Source organism: Wyeomyia smithii, chromosome 2, assembly GCF_029784165.1.
Source record: "Wyeomyia smithii strain HCP4-BCI-WySm-NY-G18 chromosome 2, ASM2978416v1, whole genome shotgun sequence".
Classification (NCBI taxonomy): Eukaryota; Metazoa; Arthropoda; class Insecta; order Diptera; family Culicidae; genus Wyeomyia; species Wyeomyia smithii.
The window spans coordinates 82744786-82764508 of NC_073695.1; the positions used below are offsets into that span (position 1 = coordinate 82744786).

General features: G+C 37.4%; 1 protein-coding gene across 13 annotated transcripts in view; it reads right to left on the reverse strand.

Moving 5' to 3' along the window:
- Window positions 1–19723, reverse strand: part of LOC129725815 (anion exchange protein 2) — a 196062-nt gene that overhangs the window by 71312 nt on the left and 105027 nt on the right. For 4 of the 13 annotated variants that reach the window (XM_055682062.1, XM_055682063.1, XM_055682065.1 and 1 more), the window contains exon 2: window positions 6108–6670. The exons of 6 other annotated variants lie outside the window; for them this stretch is intronic. The gene's annotated coding sequence lies outside the window, so the exon portion shown is untranslated. 3 more of the 13 variants (XM_055682069.1, XM_055682066.1, XM_055682068.1) reach the window with 3 other exon arrangements.

Here is a 19723-nt window from a genome sequence, read left to right on the forward strand (position 1 = left end):
GGACTTCAATTTATTCCTGTAAAGTCGAATTAATCACCTTTGTTAAGGCGTTCTAACAGAACAGGACAGTTTGTTGTTCAAAATCGGTTATGTTGATCTCAGCTTTTGGGCTGCCCCAATAGTGGGGGCATAAGGTAAATAAATAAAAAAAATTCTTTTGATCGCGACAATGAGTAAATTTGAAGTTTTCCGAAGTTATCTGAGAAAACCTGAAAAATGAAAAGTAAATCTGAGTAACTCTCGTGTCTCTGAATATCCATCCTCAAACTTTTTTCCCACCGCAAATATACACATGAATGTTGCTCGGTCCCACCGTTCATATATATTTCTTGCTCTCAACGTAATCAAGGTGTGAATCATCTGAGAATTTCGGAGTAACATTGAGTAAATTAGAGTAACTCCCATGCATAAGAGTATCTCAGATTAAAGTGAGTAAATTTGAGTTTTTCTAGGACAACGTGAAAAATAAAGAGCAAATTTGAGTAACTCTCTGCCGTTCTACGCATATTTGTCCCATGTTCCAAATCATGCAAACGAGAAAAACGATGTTAAAGTTTTACAATACTTTTACGCATTGCGTCAATGTGAAAAATGCAATTATGGGCTTCCAACCAGTTTTACCTTGCAATAGACTGTTTTTAATAAATCTAGTTGAAGGTTTTTCGATTTAACACTCTTTTCCATAAAAATACCCACTGGGACAATAATGCCGAGAAATTTGTCTTCCAATATGTAATTTCTACGCATATCAGTCCCACCACGTGCATTCGATGTTTTCCAATAGAAAATTCGTACTGGGGATACAAGGCTGTTTAACCTTTCACGAAAATGATCACGCTAATCTTGTTGTCTTTATACGCAAGTGATGATAGTCGAGATGAATGTTTAGTTAATTGAATAAGTATCAGATGACTTACCATTACAAAGAGGAATTGTTTTTTAGATTGCCCATTCCTATCATATTTGAACGTTGTTGGGCTTTCACCATTTTGGCTACACACAAAAGACAGGTCTTACCATTTCCAGTTAGTATTAATCTCATGCGTTTATCTTTTTTTATGCTCGAAAAGGAAGAGTATTCAGATTACAAACCAGCAAACATGGCTTAGTTATCCCTAACAAAGATATGAACGTACCGCATTCAAATAATCAAGCGAAGTGATTTTCGGTACCGAATTTCTGAAACCCGTAATGTACCAAACGTTGTTTGGAGAAGTCTTTAGTGCTCTTTAGCCCTTCCCTAGTTATAAATGTGGGAATTAGTGGTTAGTGGGATGAATTAGAATAGAAAAAATCTAGTGGGACAAATATGTGTAGAAAATCATCGATGGGACAAACAGACTTGGGATAGTTTTTCAAGATTTTCGGAACAAACAATGTTATTTTTAAAAGTTTTTCAAAAATATACGTGAAAAAGACTCATTGGTGATAAGAAACAAGAATCGACCAAAAGTAACATGGGACAACTATGCGTAGAACGGCAGTCCCGTGTCTCTGAATATCCATCTTTAAACCTTTTCCCCACTGCGAATATAAATATGAATGTTACTCGGTCTCTTCGCTCATATATTTCTCTTGCTCTCAAGGTAATCGAAGATGTGAATCATCTGGATATTTCGGAGTAATATTGAGTAAATTAGAGTTACTCCCAAGCATAAGATAAAAGCTGTCTTGCCCCTCGGTTATTGCCAAAAATTATTAACCTTAAATTACTTGTTTATATGCCTTGAGAAAGACATTTTGCTGTTCAAAATTTGTGAAAACTGTTTTCGCATTCAGTAAATAAGACGGCCGCGGCAGATTGTGTTTTCTTGGATCCAGCACAGAATGTGTTGTTGCCAAGATAAAACAAAACTTTATTGCGGGAAGAATACCGAAGCCTGACATATCGAGACGTTTGGTGCTACCTCGCTGCTGCTTAGATACGTTATGTGATTTGTTTACTGGCGCAACCCGCTGCTGCTACTACCGCAATTCGCTACGATGCTAACTAGTTACACTATTCTGTCGACCTTTTTAGGGAATGGCAGCAAGCGACCAATCAGAGGACGTTATTTTCGTTTCAACAAGGCTTGACAATTTTCAATAGTACAATAGTTCGCATAATCAATCAACACTTTTCTACATTTTGGTGGATGCGTGTATAATTTTCCGATCATTTGCTGCAAGAATCAAGGTAATCGGTTGAAAACAAACCGATTTATAAGCATTTGAAAAGGGACATTTTTCGTCCCCTTTTCGTTAATAGTTTTCCTATTTACATCCCTATGTCGAAGGTTAAAGAAAAACGTAGTTCTACGTCAAAAAAGCATGGACTGGATTCTGCGGAGAGGTGAGAGTTGTAATAAGCTTCCAAATAACCACTTTCTAGGATTTCAAATTTGCATTTGAGGTCGATTTTAGGCCCCTGTATATCATCCTGATATCCCCCCTTCCAGCTGGTCTCGAGGTACGATGCTGGCTTGTTAGCCAGTCGTCGTAGGTTCGAGTCTCGGCTCGGGAGAGACTGTTAGTGTCAGTAGGGTCATAGCGCTAACCCCGCAATTGTCCTGTACACTTGACAGTTGCCTGCGAAGTCTGTGTGTAATAAACAGAAAGTCGAGTTCCGAGTCGGAATGTAGCACCAAGGCTTTATATCATCCTGATTATGGTAATTTCCATGTTGGGTGCTATTTGGTCATTTCGGGGAATTTTATTTTATAAAATTTGTTAGAGAAACTTTTACTCCTTAAGAGTACCCACTTTAATTTGTTCAGAAGAATTTCAGGCAACTAAATCACTCATCTTCCAAAAAAACTTGATTTGAAAAGAATCTGAGATGACTGATTTTTTTTAAGAACTTCTTTTTGTTTTAAAAATGAACTTTTTTCAGTGTATTTTCTATAAAAGTTCAGAAAACTTTACAAAAAGTCATCCTTTGACAACTATTCTCTATCTCTTGGTATTATTCAAATATATTGAAATAATAAAAAAAACTTCAGCCATTTTCAAATGTCAGATAAGTTTTCAAAAATTCACAGAGTTGCTTAGGGTAGTAAAACCTACACACGTAAATGTATAATTTTAAATTGCACATTATGTTACTACCGCTAAACGGATTTTCAACGCCAATGTCATGATCAAAATGTGGAGGTTGTCTCAAACTCGGGATATAATAGTTGACATATTCTTCTTCAATCAAGGCGACATCCATAAGTTGAAGCAAAGCCTTGGTGCTACATTCCGATTCGGGACTTGACCTTCTGTTTTTTATACACAGACTTCGCAGGCAAGTGTTAAGTCTACAGGACAATTGCGGGGTTAGCGCTACAATCCTACTGACACTAACAGTCTCTCCCGAGTCGAGACTCGAACCTACGACGACTGACTTGTTCGTTTAAAATCTGTCCACGTGGTATGTGGATGGCCCCTTACGTAACGCTTCTTACTTCCCCCCCTCCTCTATGAAAGACCAGACCCCCCTGAGAAAGACCATGTCCAAAGTCCGAAACGTCGGACATAAAACATAGTAGCGTTTTGATCCACCGTTAAGACTGAAAAAGGAATATTTCTTTTGGAAGTTCTTCTATAAATGCATTAACACATGTGAAAGCTGCATCTAGAAAAAAAATCGCAGCTTTCAAATAAAATCAATAGAACGGCTCTTAGTTGTATCCACTTAATGCTAGAGCCACTTATTGGAAATGTAGCCAATAAACTAAAAAATTAAATAGTTTCAAGTATATTAACGTTAGAGCATGTGCGGGATAGAGTTTTTTCATCAAATGTGGCTCTCTGAAATACTCCCAACTAGGCACACAATCATCCCGTATATTCACCCTGTTGTTCTGTTTTGGTCGACAAAAATCACTAAAATAACAAAATGTTCACCAGTAATAGCATTGTCTCACATGTTTTAAATGCTGTGTTGGTGAAAGATTTGGAAAAGAGAACTGTGGAATCTGCTTAATGATAGTTTACTGTATTCGCTGAATAAACTTCGTTTGTGCGAAACGGTTATGAATATCCTAAACCTCCCCGATCAGAAAGAAAAAACAAAAATGTAACAGAAGCTGTTAGTTTGTTACTAGAAAAACCTTACAGGCTGTGTTTCCAATTTTGTCCCATTAGGTGTTAAAATAACAGAAATTATAACAGAAATGATTCCACTAGTATCAAACACATATCAAAATTTGTTACTAAAATATCAACTTTCTAACAAAATAAGATAGTATATAGAACAATATAATAACAGACATTGTTAGAAACAACAGGTTTTGAAAAAAACCAAAAGTTAGTTAGACTTGTTTCAGAACTACTTCATTACACGTTTTGTTATTATAACGCATTCAGATTCAATTTTGTAATTAAAATTATATGGAAAAAACAAAATTGTATCAAATATGTTATTTGTATCTCACGTTGATAGAATTTTGTAATTTTTTAGTTATGCTCTTCTGATCGGGTCATCACAATATTTTGTAAGATAGTAAAAAATGCTTATGTAACATCTTTTTTCTTGTGTTTCTTTTTACCATCAGTTGCTTCAGTGTACATAAGTTTTATTTATTGTTTTTTTTTTTAAACTCGGATTGGGCAGAAAACATACGACTTAATCCGATTCAAATAAAGCTCAGAAGAATTATTAAGTATCGCTAAGAAGGTATCTCTCCATTCTATCCATTTTTTATCAAATATCAAATTCGGTAGGCAAACAAATTTCATATCATCTCTGAAGTAGAAAAAATGTATCATAATATTACATATTGCGCCGATTTCGGTTATAAAATGACATTAGCGCGATGAAAATGATTCACGCTCGTGTCTTGTTTGTAGGAGAAATTATCAATTAGACACACATGAACGAATGCTCACGTATATCGCCACACCATTCTGCCAACGTCACCGGGATACGCAGTGACATAGTGAATAATTGGATTTTGATTGATTGCGCTTGAGATAGTATCGACGTTACGCGCTAATTCGGAAAAAATGTAACATATAAAACAGGATGAAACTACGGCTTTGGTATGGTGACGTTGAGGTCTACCGATTGTTTATGTTATCAGTGAAAACTTTATTTTGGCAAATACACTGCGCAGTGTAATTCAATAATAACTTTTTCTGATTCCAAGGCCAGTGAACCGCCTGTTTTGAAGTGCTTTTCATTATCTACTTGACCCAATTGAAGACTCAGTGACTGTTCTAATTGGGCTACATCCAGAATGATGACGTACATGATGTTGATGTTGACCCACCCCACAGTCGGTATCATCAATCATTTTATTGGGAGGAATTTCGGCCCGTTTTCTTTGCATAAGATGCCATATGATTCCACTCGTTAGTGCCTTAAAGATGAGGGTCGCAGCTGAGATAAATATTGTTTCAACTTTTATAACGAATATTTTTTCATCTTGATCAAAAATAAGGTAATCTAAAAATTTCGCATCTACGACAACAGCGAAAAGCATAAAAGCAGTCAACACACTTTTACTAAAGGACGAACAACAACAAAAATGAGCTTACTTAATACCTTGTTTTGCATCGAACGAAGATACACTGATAAAAATACACAATACATAGCTGACCTAGAATATTTACAGTGTTAAAAATATCACTATATTTCGACATGAAGGACGAAAACTTCAGTTATATGCCTGCACGCGAGTCAAAAAAAACGTGATTAGTATACAATAACAGCGAGCTTGAGCACACGTTCAAACAAATCTCACAACAAATAAGTAGAAAACAACCTTTATAGTAACCTTGTTCGCCGCTGGAGCAATCGAGTCGCGGATCCATTCGATCACCTTGCGAGTCACCCGCCGGAACAGTCCGCGAGTTTTGGGTGCTCGGGAGGCAACCACCGTCGAATTGCCGGACTGCCCGGCGGCGGCGAAAACGGCCGCACTCTGATGATGGTTATGATAGTGAAAGATGTGATGAGTGACAGGGCTAAATGAGGAAGCTAGATGACCGGGACTATCGTCAACGGTCGCAGATGTGGTCGAGTGTTGTTTTTGGATTTTTTTGTGCAATATAAGCCGATGGCAGTTCGAGTCCGAGTGACTGTGATGAAGCGGGATGCTTCGATCGAATGAGGTAGAAGCGGTGGAGTAAGGCATTACCGGTTCTGTTTGCCCTAGTTGCTGTCCCGAAGATGATCGCTGCAAGTCCCTTCTTACAATCTACATATGGTCGGTTGTCTGCTGCCGCCGCTGCTCCCTTGGATTTTCCTCCGTCACCCAAACACTTCACTCTACAGTTCCACTTATGGTGGAAAAGTTCCAATCAAGCGAAGAGCTTCTTCAGATTATGATAATACGTGACACCTCTTATTTGTAGCTGCTGCCACTGCAGCTGCATCTGCGATTTTTGTTTCCTCCCTCCCAAGTGTCCCGGGGCATGTTACGTAGACGTATATTTTCTATATTGATTTTTAAATCCTACCAACTTTAGCACCACTTATTCACAGTATAATTCACTTGAGCCTGTATTATCATGATTAAGTGTTCCTAGTTCATTATTTACTTTCACTGACTCGGAGTTAGATTTTTTTTCTTCGTCTCATTTTCGCTGTATTTTGTCCTTCTCTTTTCGAGGGAAAGTTCTATTTACCAATTCAAATCTTCCGTTTTGCGACAACAATTGGGGTCAAAAAGGGATACAGCCGCCGGATGTTTTACATGAACTGTGGAATGAGAAACGAACGCTTCACTTATATATGACCATTTCGGCATACGCAGTCCAGATGGAAAACCCTGCGTCCCCATTGGCAAGCAATTGCTTGCATAAAACATATCACATCAAATCTCGTTCTAGTTCAGTGGGTGACGACGGAATATGATTAAAAAAAATATACGCAGACTATCGGGAATTGTTTACAAATAACCGTCCATTGATTTACGCAGCGGTGTCCCCGCAAAATTGCTACTGAAAGTGTGGCGACACTGCTGTAAAAGAGAGCTTTCCAGTTCGGCAGAAATGGCAATCCACTGCTGCTGTTACCACCTACCAACACGACTACCGGAGAAGAGGATGTGCACAAGGTCTGATAAATCGCATATGCGGACGACGTCGTCTGGGCGAAAAATTAAATGCAAGATTACCGGCGGCGGACTTGCGACACTGCATATAAACTCTGGGAAGTAAATTCTCACTGACACTTTGCGGGGCACGTAGCGTATCGGTTCTCGGCTGTACTTGGATCGATTTTGCTGTGCAAGGTCATGGGCCTGATATAGTTTTGTTGGCAGCTCCGGAATACGATTATTTGGGTTTTTAGGGCGATTTTTAATGTTATGTACTTTGTTGAGATTAAAAATTCAATTACTCGCGGGCTTTCAAGTTTTCTACTTAAATATTCAACAATGTAATAAACATTTTTATGGTACTAGGTCTGTGGTCGCACAGACTAAATCGTAGTTGATTTCTATACCTACTTTAACGATTAGAAGAAAGAAAATATTAATCTCCTCTATTGAAAATCAAAAGGAATGTAAATTAGACTTTTAATTGAGAATAGGTATAAACTATTTATTTCGAATGAAAGTTATTAAAAATTTCAGATTCACTGTGCATTATTTATGGTAATCAAATGATTAAAATTTAAATGATACTTGCAGAGAAATATAGACTATATGCAAGAATGAACGTTTTTTCGAGGTGGAAGGAGCATCACGGATTTTTTTTGTATTTATTTAATGGTAAGTTTGGGAATAAGTTAAACAATTATTTGCGAAAAAAAAACCAAAATGACGAACTTATCAACAATTTTGCACGGTGGCTCGTGCTAGATTGACGATCGTAATACAGATAATTATATAGTCAACTATTTCACCATCATTATTAAAATAAACTTGTTTTAGTAATATTTTTCATCGCTTTTACTGCAGAAAATCAGCGGAAATAGAGCATAATTGAGTGCACACCGCTTGGGTTGTCAGCGACAAGTTCGCCGCTTTTTCGATAGAAACATTTTTTTCTCAAACTTACTGTAAACCACAAAAGATTATTTCTCTTTTCGCTTTTTTCCCCCCAAAAAACAAGTCAAGGAAACCAACCATTCATGAAGCCACTAATGAGAAGACTAACTCAATAACGGTAGCAGGAAATTGTATTGTCGCAACAATATAGAAATGATTAAACGTTTACAGCTACCATGGGAGCAATAACGAATTTTCAAACACAGAAAAAACATGGTCGTAATCTACCTGCCCGCCCTTGGTTACACCTAGGTATGCGGAAACTTACAAACTTTTCGATTGTTATCCTAAGACGCGTGCTTATTGAGTGCTGCAGTGGTTGCTTTTTTTGCACAAATTGAAAACCTAGTAACAAAGTTTAAAACTTGCTTGCACATCAATTCTCGGTTGCACGTAAACCCTACTAACAGTGTACTACACTTAAGTAAGATTTGAGTTTGAATCCTGCATAACAACAATCGCATAGAAATCGAGTTGCGATGAAATTCGCGCCGCGTCTGCTGCAACAGTTTGTTGCATTGTCCTTTGAAAGCATAAATTCAATCTGAAAACAAAACTTATCGCGTCACATCATCGCCTGCATCGTTGAATGCATCGTGCACTGAATGCATTGCATGCACTTAAACTCAATCGATCAGAGTGTGCGGTGCAAAAAAACTTAAACTCTTGTGAGGAAGCAGATTCAAGTTGAATTCAAATCTGAAAAAAGGTTACTCAGTTCAACTTTGCATGAGATTATGCCATCACTGCCTAGTAATGTTTTTTTCTCGATAATCTTTTTTTTTAAATCATCGTCGCAGCTTTAATGTAGTTAAATCTTTTCTTTGGAATGATATTTTTAAAGTAGCTAAGCTTGAACTAATCCATGCAAAAAAATACATTTTTGGCAAGACATTATTGCAACTAAAGGTCTCTGAGCTACAATCTTATTTTTTTTTTAAATTACTCCTAGGTCTAAAATAAGCTTCCACCCGCGGAAAATACTGTTATATAGATGATTTTTTCTGGTAAATATTTAAAAAAAGGCGTGGCCTCTGTTCGTACGTTTTCAAAATCAACGTAGTTTAAAGCTGTTTTTTTTCTGGTTTTCAACTATTAAAGCGAGTTCATGCTTTTGTACGCGATTCGAAATATAAGCAATAGTTTTTGGGTAATGAACTGATTTGATTACGTGATTATTTGGGATAATTTAATTATTACATTATTCCGAGTAACGGCTTCATATTTACATTACTAATTAAGCGAATGTTTTGCATTGACGTGGGTTTTTGTTGTTTCAGTAGTGTTTAACTTTATTTTTATTTATTTCACGCTACTTATTTCTTTTGTTGTTATATGTTTTTATGTGACCGCATAATCTGCTCAATATTTAGAATAATCGCGACCTTAGTTGACACGGTAGTGATTCTCTGAGGAGATATAATAGGTCTGAAGGTCACTATGCAAATATCCCAGTTTTGGTGCCAATTGGACCACCCCTCGCTCGGTTTTTTGTTGACGGTTTGTTAGCATTTGGCTCACTCGAATAAACAATTTTGCTTTGTATAGAGACGGTGCGCATATCGCTTGTGTTTTTCGGTGCCGGTTATTTTTTTTCTCTCTTATACGGTTGTCTATTTTCGTATATTGTATACAAAATCATCTTATTTTGAAATATTGTTTTCTATTGATGCCCCATCTTGTTACGGCCATCTACTATTAGTTTGCGGTAAAACAAATTGCTCTCGCATACCAGAATAATATGGATATTATACAGATGGATTTTTTTCTGGATATTGAAACAAATGGGGAAAAGACTGAAATATCCCCCATCAATTACCCTCTACCTTCCCATGTACCCTCCTCTTTACCTAGGCCAGTACCAAGGGTACCGGAAGTACGGGTAAGCGCATATACAGGTGCCTCGAAAGGTCCTTACATTGTCTTCTTCCGGACCATAAAAAACATTTAAATATTATTCAAACTGGCAAAGAACCAGCAAAAAAAAAATCCGGATGTTACCGAAACTACAAAGATTAGACCGAACAGACTGTGAGATGTCGTGAATAGCTTGAAGCAAGCAAACACGAATCCTGGCTGCGAGCTTTTCACGAGAGAGTATCGCTTTTACATCCCTGCCAAGGATGTAGAGATCGACGGTGTAGTTACCGAGGGTAATCTCACTGTCAATGAAATTTTTCGCCACTTAGTGAGCGGTTTTAAGAACCCCGTGATGCAAAAAAAATGTGAAGATACCGGATTGCAAGCAATTGCATTCGATATTCATCGAAGAAGAGAAGAAGAAATTCTCGCTTCCAGCTTCCTTTTGGGTAACCTTTTCCGGATCTGCATTGCCGAAATACATTCTTTTAGACAGGGTTTGTAAACATGAACTGCCAGAACTGCAAGCAGTTTGGCCATACAGCCACCTACTGCTGCAAATTATCATGCTAAGACCGCTTGCAACGAGGACACTGAAAAGAGGCTTTATCGCGCGGGCTCTCGACATGATATTTCGGCATGTCCTGCGTAAGCGAATATGAATGGAATATATTTATTCATCAAGTATAAAACAGCAATTTACAACACTAACTCTTAATAAAAAAATCTTTGAAAACATACTCCAATTCATTAATGCATTAAGTATTTATGGAAATATTACCAAAAGAAATCTAGGAAATTTAACCGAAACTGGGAAATTGGAAATTGTTTGCTGACAATGACGCTCCAAATTGATATGTTTTATTCAATATACAATATAACAAATAAGCATACTTAGAGAAAAAAATTGCTTAAAACCAAAAAAAATTGACTTTAGTGCTCGAGTTTCGCTCATAATACCTCGGGGTGATAAGTATTTTTCGTGTGAAATTTTCTCGGGAATACGATGAATTTTTTGCTTGAATTAAAAAAGGGAAAAACCTCACTAAGTGAGGCGAGGTCCACTTAAGTTGGTATTTTTGCATAGAACAATTCCCCAGACTTAAAGTTAAATCTCACGTTTGTACTTTTTTACACACTTGAAATCTAATGACCCACATATCTTATGCGATTCGTAGAATAGATTTGGTCTTTGTGCGGTTATTCGGCATATTCGAATTATTACACTATCTTAAATCAAAGCGGTTTAGGCTTGCAAATTGGTTTTTAATTTTACCTTCCGAGGACTAGCAGACCAAATTTCACTAGGTTGTAAGCAACCCTTGTTGAGAAATTTGATTCTGCTCATGTATAATGCACCACAGCTGCATAGCAGATGTTCCGAGGTTTCACTTATTATGCTACAAGCGACAAGTATCGCCTTGAGCCCGACCAATGTTCTTTAGATGATACTTACTCGGACGGAGCCCGGTTATTAGTCCTGTGTAGATTAAGTTATTAGTCCTGTGTAGATTAAGTTCTCACTGCTTTCTTATGAAAATGCAACATTATTTTGGTAAAGCGTGCAATCTCTTGGGAATGGCTTGGCGGGTTACTAAAACCGGAGTAAGCTGTTCCTGCGTTCGGCATGAATTCTCATCGAGCAGTTACTTCATTTTAGCGTATTCAGAGGGTTTTAGACGGAACCGAATACAGCACGTTGCTTCTGTAACTGAGGCAGTTTTTTTGTTTCGGTATAGTTGCAATGTATACACATTTCAGCCACCACTTCGGTTTCTGAAACTTATGTTTATGAGCCAATTTTTTCTCAACTGTCTAAGTCTCAACTCGAAAGTAGTGTAAGTAATAAAAATGGATTATGAAAATGGATTACGAATTTTGCAGCTTCATTTGTTAGGTACACCGGTACACGAAGCGATGGTATATGTCGAACCTTGATCGATCGAACTCTACGAAGCTGGAGGACACCATCACAATCAAAAGAAAACCGGGTCATCCTCGCAGTATTCGAACTCCAAGTTTGAAAAAAGCACTGCGTGCACGAACTCGTCACAATCCTTGCCGATCGGCGTAAAATGTGGCTGAAAAATGTATCTCGCGAAACAATTCGAAATATATTCAAAGAAGATTTTTGTTTCAGATCTTATAAAAAAAAGAAAAATGCACGTGCTTACGCAAACAAAACAAAACAGGATAAATCGATATCGAAAGCTTCTTCATCGACACAGATTTTTTAGAAAAAAATCACAGGAGGGTTGTGTGCAAAGCCACGACCGCAAGGTTGAAGTAGAATACTTTTACAAGAAAGATAACCCGGCTGCTTGCGTGTCAGTAATTTTGAAATCGGATTTGTTAAGCACAGTATCAACAAATCGTAATAAACATCACACTGCTGTGCATTTGCAGCAGCATCAAACCTCAGTTGCAGTTTTTTTATAACCATTCATTATGCTCTTCCAAAAACATTTAGTAGCCTTGAAATAGGCCAATTGCTGTAATTGCAATTTTCATTCAATTATTGCATAAATGCTTCAAGGTCAGATATACTCGCTGCAACTGCTACGCTATCCGTAGCCATGCCGTAGTTGTGGCCGCTATACGCTGTCCCTGCATCAGCTTGCCCAGCTGCTTTCGATGCTAATACCCCTGCTGTAACTGCTACGCTATCCGTAGCCATGCCACAGTTGTGGCCGCTATATGCTGCCTTTGGTATCCGCTGCCCCTGCATCAACTGGCCCAGCTGTTATCGATGCTGAGATCCCCTGCAACTAGTGCGCTATCCATTGCTGTGCCACAGCTGTGGCCGCTATTCCCTATCGCAGGTATCCACTGCACGGCTACTGCTGCTGCTAAAATATGACTGCTGTTGTCGCTGTCAAGAACTATTCTGAGCGGCTTCGGCTGAAACAGGCTCTTATATAGGCCAAATATCATATTTTAAATTGCAAGGTATATGATTCTGTCGACCGTGCTTGGGAAGCAAACATATAACGACCAATCAGAGGTCGAATTTTTCGTTTTGACAAGGCTGGATTATTTTCAATAGTACAATAGTTTGAATAATAAAATTACAATTATCTTCATTTGGAAAGAATGTTAGAAGATTTCCCAATCTATTGCTGCAAGAACGAAGGAAATCCATCGAATACCAACCGATTTATGAGCATTTGAAATTGGACATATTTTTCACTTTTATCGGTTTTAGATTTTCATTTCACAGCTCTATGTAGCCGAACTTTCTGAGAGAAGTATTCTACTTCAAAAAATTGTGTTGCACGGAAGTCTTTAAGCCCAGAATGATTATTGTTATCAGTTCAAGCGGTTACATGATTTCAAAATCGTACATCTATGTTGGTTTATAATATTCTCACAAGGCCGCCTTTCTGTGTACAGAGAACGGCGACAAAATCATTGCCTGTTACTATCTCGTAAACGATCTTATGGAACAAGCTTCGTTCTTCTTCGGAGACTGAAAATGAGTATTGCAGCAAAAATAACAAAAGCTTGGTGCAAAAACAATTTGACGGATTGTAACAGTATCTCCGTAAACTTTTTTTAACTCTCGATGCGCTTCAGCCACCATTTTTTTGAATGAGTTAAGAAAAGCAACACTACTCAGTTGTGTACCTAATACAATAAATAGTTGTTATACATTCTAATCTTTAACATAGAATAAAATAGGCTAAGACACCCTTCCGAACATTAACGAATAATAAAGTAATCCCGAGAAGCGAAGGAAAAAAATCACCTCTAGCGATTAATGAATACATATAAAACAAGCTCAGAATGCGTTGACATCGTCGTCAGTATGCGAAAAATAAAGTATCGGTGCTGGTGCACTCTTTTTGCTTTCCTCTTTACGATATATTTCTATTCATTAGTGTACACCACAATACGTGGTTCTCAATGTGCACAACTCGGTATATGAAGTTATTAGTCTCTGTTACAGAGAGCGATCAGAACTTGTTATATCCTTATTCTTTTGACTCATGAATATGATTTTTTGTCAGAAAAAGAAAAAAATGACAGTGTTTCTCTCCTACTTTCGCTTAAACTCAACCGCTGCCGAAGTAGTTCCTTCCCCCACACATTCCCTCTCACCGCACCACACCTCTGCTGCTGTTCAGGCGACATGATTTTCTCCTGTTGCTATCCTTTCTTCCCGTAACTACCGGCCTATGGAGAGACAAACGCAACGATCGAATCGCTTCTCAGAGCTGATGTAGTCTAGTCATGTGTTTGTTTTCTCCCAGAAACCTATGCACCCTATCATCATTTCATTATGGGTTGAGAGGATTCGAGTTTAGTCGCGGCCTGTACTCTTCGTAAAGTGCACACATGATGAATAAACGACGATTGCATCATATTCGTTTCGTTTCCATCACTGATCCCGAGAACGCCGCGGGTAAACGGCATCTCCCGTTACATTTAGCTTTAAGTTAGGATAAAAACCATAACTGTGTTATGTATTTGTAAATAAAGTTCAAAATATACAGTTTTATATAAAAAAAAAAATTAAACAACTATTAACTATATTGTAGAATTTTTTAAGAAAATCAATATGCCCTAAACCAACTTTCACGACTCTTTGTTATATTTATAGTAGTTATCATTAGAACTATTCTGTAATTTAACAAAATTTCTTACTAGTTGTATCGAATTATTTTGCTTAAAGTCTTACCGCAATTTTAATCTTTTTAAGCAATTTCTGAGTTATTAAGGTTTTTAGGTTACTTCACACATGATGCTTGGAAATCAACTCAATTGATTTTATCCATGAATTTTTTTTGGCACGGTTAAAAAGACCTCTGTCTGTCTCCTATCATTTTATTCACTATATCAGTCTTTTGCTAACTAAATAGGACTACGAGTTGTACGTGTACCCCAATAAATCCAAGAAATCCATGTGTATGCGCTGTGCTTCCTTTTCTAACGATAACAATCTGCTGCAGCGTGTCGATGGCTAAACAAAAATGAAAGTCGATGGCTAAACAGAAGAGGAAAAGTTAATAGCACAGAACATTTTGCGAAATGTTGATAATAATCAATAACTGCCTTGAAGGGTTCATTGGCAGAGTTCTTTAAGAGGAAAAGGAGAGCATAAAACCCACTTTTTAAGGTATTAAATACACCCGAAGCTCTTTTGAACGACTTCCTTTCTAGCAAAAAAATCTTTCTTTGTGCTAAAATTCTCCGGTACCCTTTCATTTATTCTTTTTTTTTTTTATTCTCGCTTATTTTCCGTCGGTCTAGTTCCGCCACTGTTGTGGCCAATCACCGACGCCCAGGGAGGCGACTCCACACCCAGGACCCTAACTCACGACCCGTTTATTAACGGACCGGCGCCAACGGCTTTACTTCCTCATGCGATGGAAGGCGTGATCCCAGAGATTTTTCGCCTCAGAAAATCTCTCGGTGTCGGCTAGGATTGAATCTAGACCAGTTGGGTTGGTTGTGAGTGGATCACGCCACCTCACAACTATCGACAACTATGTCGGCGGTGGGATTCGAACCCAGGCGTCGAGCGTGGTTGGCGGAGACGTTACCAACCACACTAGGCCCCCACTTTTTTATACAATTCCAACTCCTAAACGCGACATACTTTGGTAACGACTATTTTGTGATACCATTATTGAAAGCATAAACGGTAAGGGGCCTCTTATTGTTTTGATAGATTTTATGTGTATAATTATGAGAGTTGTAACAATAACCATAAGCTAATCCAGCACGTTCCTTCGGAGTATATTGAATTACAAATTGCGACCAATGCAAATGTCAGGAGCAATCTAAATCCAGTAATAACCTTTCACCCCATTAGTGTCACACGTATCTGATAGGAGTGCTAAGTGAATAAGTTGAATTGCCCAGTTATCCCATTGAACAGCTTCTTCAATCACAGATAAAATATCTTCCGCTCGGGTCACGCAGCAAAGCTTACATTCTTCTTTCTCTGCCTCTCCGCACCAGCAAATCGTATGCGTAGGCTAACACAATTAGCAATGCTAGCAGAACTCGTCAAGAAATGTAAAAGCATCCGGCTGCTGAACTATTGACATATCAATCAAAAAGTAAGATTGCCTATCAAACTTGTGCAGAAGTCTTCACGTCCGCATAGCTAGGAGCGTCTTCAAAAAGAGAGTGCATCTTCACAGTAAAGTGTAACTTTACTCATAAATAATATCAGAAAGCGGCTACAGGAAAAGGCCATGATAAAATTCAGAAATAAATCACTTTGCATCAGTAGAAATATCAAGTCGGCTAGTCGTAGAGAAAATAAATAAATCGGAGAAACTATTTATAGCAAAGTCATCCCACTGCCAGCGGTTGCATTTCTAGTAGCTCGTGGCAGATGCTGTCATCTAAAAGATATGATCCATCGTTTATATTTTCGTCCTTTTTCGTTATTCAATATCTTCTGAGCTGTCGGAACAGAATGTACAGGCAGGATAGGGGGTGTGGACTGAATTTCCTGTGAAAGTACATCGACCGGAACCTACGTATGCCTGTGAAGGAATCAAGGACAGTTGACGCTTTGTCATTGTGAATCGTCGGAATGTCACTAAAAATTGAACGGAGGCGAAAATACCTTTCTCTGACGTTCGAAAATCCCTATCTATTTATTTATTTATTTATTTATTTCTTCAAGCAAATGTAGACTACAGTTATAATAATACAATGTTTTCTTATATTCTATACATTATTTCCAGTAGTTAGTCGTTTTTTTGTTTGATTTCTGCCCATGGTGATGTCGATATTTTCGCAGTGCTGGTTATAGTGACGCATCATGCGATTTATTGGGCCATTTTTTGAGTAGTTTGTTCTGTGAGAATTTTCCGAAAATATTTTACGATTTCTTAATTGACGACTGGGTTATGCACCCAGTCATTTAGTTGTGATAATAATTGAGTAGATTGCACGCGTTGAGAAATAATGTCATTGATAAAATAAAGCATTGAAAGATCGCGGCGTTCTTTAAGTGCTTGTATGTCTATAAGCATGCAGTGTGCTTTATATGATGGTAAGGGAAATGATCTCCAATTTAGCTTACGAAGCGCGTACAAAAGAAATTGTTTTTGGACAGATTCAATGCGTTCTTCATGTGTGGCAATATAGGGATTCCATACAATGCTACAATATTCCAGAATTGGTCGGACGTATGTACTATATAATAGTTTAATTGTATATGGGTCTTGAAAATTGTGGCCGAAGCGTTTTATAAAGCCCAGCAAACTATTTGCTTTGTTGATAATTGTATTATAATGTTCTATGAATGTGAGTTTGGAGTCTAAGATTACGCCTAGGTCCCTAACGATTTTGCATTTTTCTACTGGTTGGTTTCCTAAGAAAATGTTTGTTGGTGGTGTAACTGTTTTTCTGCTAAAGGCTATTGAATTACATTTTTTAATGTTGAGTTGTAATAGGCTTTTGTTGCACCAAGTGTAGAATACATTAATTTCATTCTGGAATATTTCGAAGTCTTCTGCATTGGTTATTTCTATAAAGAGCTTCATGTCATCAGCATATACAAGCACATGTATTGACTTAAGAAGAAAGGAAATGTCATTTACGTATAATATAAAAAGAAGAGGGCCCAGGTGGGAACCTTGAGGAACCCCAGAAGTTACTTCTATTGGGTTCGAAAAGGAATTTTGAAAGCGGACTATTTGTGTTCGTTTTGTTAAGTATGACTGCAGCCATTCCAAAAATTTTGTTTCAGTTCCGTATTTTTCGAGCTTGAAGAGTAATAATGGTATGTCGATTCTGTCAAATGCCTTGCTAAAGTCCGTATAAAGAGCTTCTACGTGGTTACCGTTGTCCATTACAGTCAGAGTGAAAGTTATGAATTCCAAAAGATTTGTGGTAGTTGATCGGCCTTTGTAAAAGCCGTGCTGTTGAGTTGTAATTTGGTGTTTTACTTGTTGAAAGATTTTTTCATTAATTATTGATTCAAATAATTTTGGAATGCATGAAATAATGGCAATTCCACGATAATTACGAATGTCTGATTTAGCGCCAGATTTGAAAATTGGCACTAAATATGAGGTTTTCCAGAGTTCTGGGAAAATTCCATTCTTCAGGGACATGTTAAAAAGGTGTTGTAAGGGTGTAGATAGTTCTTCTGCCAAATTTTTGAGAAAAATTGGAGCTATTCTGTCAGGTCCAGGACCTTTCGTAGCGTCTAAATTTTTAAGTGCGTTTTGAATTTCGAATTCAGATATTTGATTGACAGATAAAGAATTCGAAAATTCAGGAAAATACGAGAAGTATTCGCGGTCGCGATCTGTTTCTTCATATGTGGTGTAAATTTCTTGAAAAAAAGTGGCAAAAAGACTACATATTTCATTACAAGTTTGTCCTACATTACTGTCAAGATGCATTCGTGATGGAAAGTTGTTACTTTTTAGTTTGGTTTTTACGTAATTAAAGAAGTTCTTAGGGCAAGACTTGATTTGATGTTCGATTTTACGATTATGTTCTTCATGTGCAATTTTAATGGCTGCGTCAAGTTGACAGCAAATTTCTTGGTAATTTTGAAGATTTTCGCTATTGTTGTCTTTTTTGTATATTTTATGTGCTTTTTGTTTTCTATTTTTTAGGTTCTTCAATTGTGGATTAAACCACACTGGATATTTGTTGGTGTTCGTTCGTCTTCTTTTCTTTAGAGGTACATTTTCTGATATAATTTGATTAATTATTTCATAAAATTTTGATACTTCTTCGTTGATATTTCCTTCTTTACAAATTATACTACGCCAATTTATTATGCGAAGTCTACGTTTGACTTGTTCGAAGTCAGTTTTGTGGTATTCCGGTACATCCTCGTACTCGCAGTCGCTGGGGTACGAAGTGTTATTCATTACTATTGAATATTCAATTGCTGTGTGGAATGCTTCATTTTTCCAGATGGGAGTCAATGATGCATCTACATAGAAGTCTTCAGTGCAGTTTGTGAACAATAGGTCTAAATAAGCATTTTGTTTGTTTTTGACATGATTGATTTGATATAGACCGAGTTCTGAGGATTTGCCAAAAAGATACTGCAGTGTTTCGTTTTCGCCCACGACTGGGAGTAAGATAGATTCATTTTCAATGTCTACAATAAAGTCTGCATTACGTTGGTTGAAGTCGCCATAGAAATGCAGTTTTACTTCTGGTTTCATGTTAGACATAATAGGTTCTAGAGTTTTGAAAAATAATTCATACGAATGTTTATGAGCATGTTCCGGTGGAAAGTACACGGAACAGAAGATATGTTCTTCGCCAGCAATAAATGCTTTGGCCCATACGTGTTCAAATTCTTTATATTTGTCGGATATTATTTCTTCAGAAATATCAAGAATCAACGGTTAGCTGCCAAACAACAAAGTTCTGCCTCGGAGCGTGCGTCCCGGGGTGGATAAAATGTAAGATGAAGCACTCCCTCCTGCTGCTTAGCTTTTGAAAATATTTTCAACTTCATTGGACGTCTTGCATAGCACACAATCGACGGATTCTGACCATCGAAAAAGTTGCTCCATCACAATATGTTCAAAACAGAATCTCGTCTGCTAGTTTTATGGCTTTGAAGAAATTGGAAAGTTTGTAGCTTGTCAAGTTAAAAGGGGACTGAAATATAAATAGTAACTTTTTGTGACAGAGAAAATTCCTCAGAAGTCATTAGATACTTATATTATTTTGCAAAACGGTAAATTTTCTTTTTCCACCGTAATTTGGGGGTGAGATTGTACTATCCAACTAGTGACTTATCCCAAAAAGGTCAGAAAACTAACATTTATTTTGATCCTGTATCATGAAATACTTAATCAAGAGAGTTTGGTTTTCTGATCACAATGAAATGGGTGAAATTTTCACTAACCACAGTTTATTTTATTCAAATGAAAAAAAAAACCTTCTTCCAA